We start from the raw sequence: 418 nt of genomic DNA, 5'->3' as shown, positions 1-418 counted from the left end.
CGCATATCTAATTTAACATTTTTGCCACGCTTTTTAACTGAAAGGATTCTCACGTACTATAATTTTATGACAAGCACAAAAAATAAAATATTCAATAAATTCATAAATCGCTTGAATTTTTGTTAGTTTTCCTTTCTTATATTTTTCGTTGTAAGAAAGAAAAATCGTGCACCCTGCGAGCATATCTTTCTCTAAATGTTTTTTCTTATTCAATATTGTATAACTAAGACTTATTTTTTATTTATTCTGAAAAAAAGTTTTTACGACAGATACTGAATAATTTTTCTTTAGTGAAAATGTTTTCTATTTTCTTAGAAAATGAATTTATTTAAATCATAAATTGGTTTTGGACAGTTAAACTTCTATTTTTTCATACGTACCCTTAGTGACTGCGAGAAATATTTCTATAATTTATTAA

Source organism: Trachymyrmex cornetzi, unplaced genomic scaffold, assembly GCF_001594075.2.
Source record: "Trachymyrmex cornetzi isolate Tcor2-1 unplaced genomic scaffold, Tcor1.1 scaffold675, whole genome shotgun sequence".
Lineage (NCBI taxonomy): Eukaryota > Metazoa > Arthropoda > Insecta > Hymenoptera > Formicidae > Trachymyrmex > Trachymyrmex cornetzi.
This window is presented reverse-complemented; position numbering follows the sequence as displayed.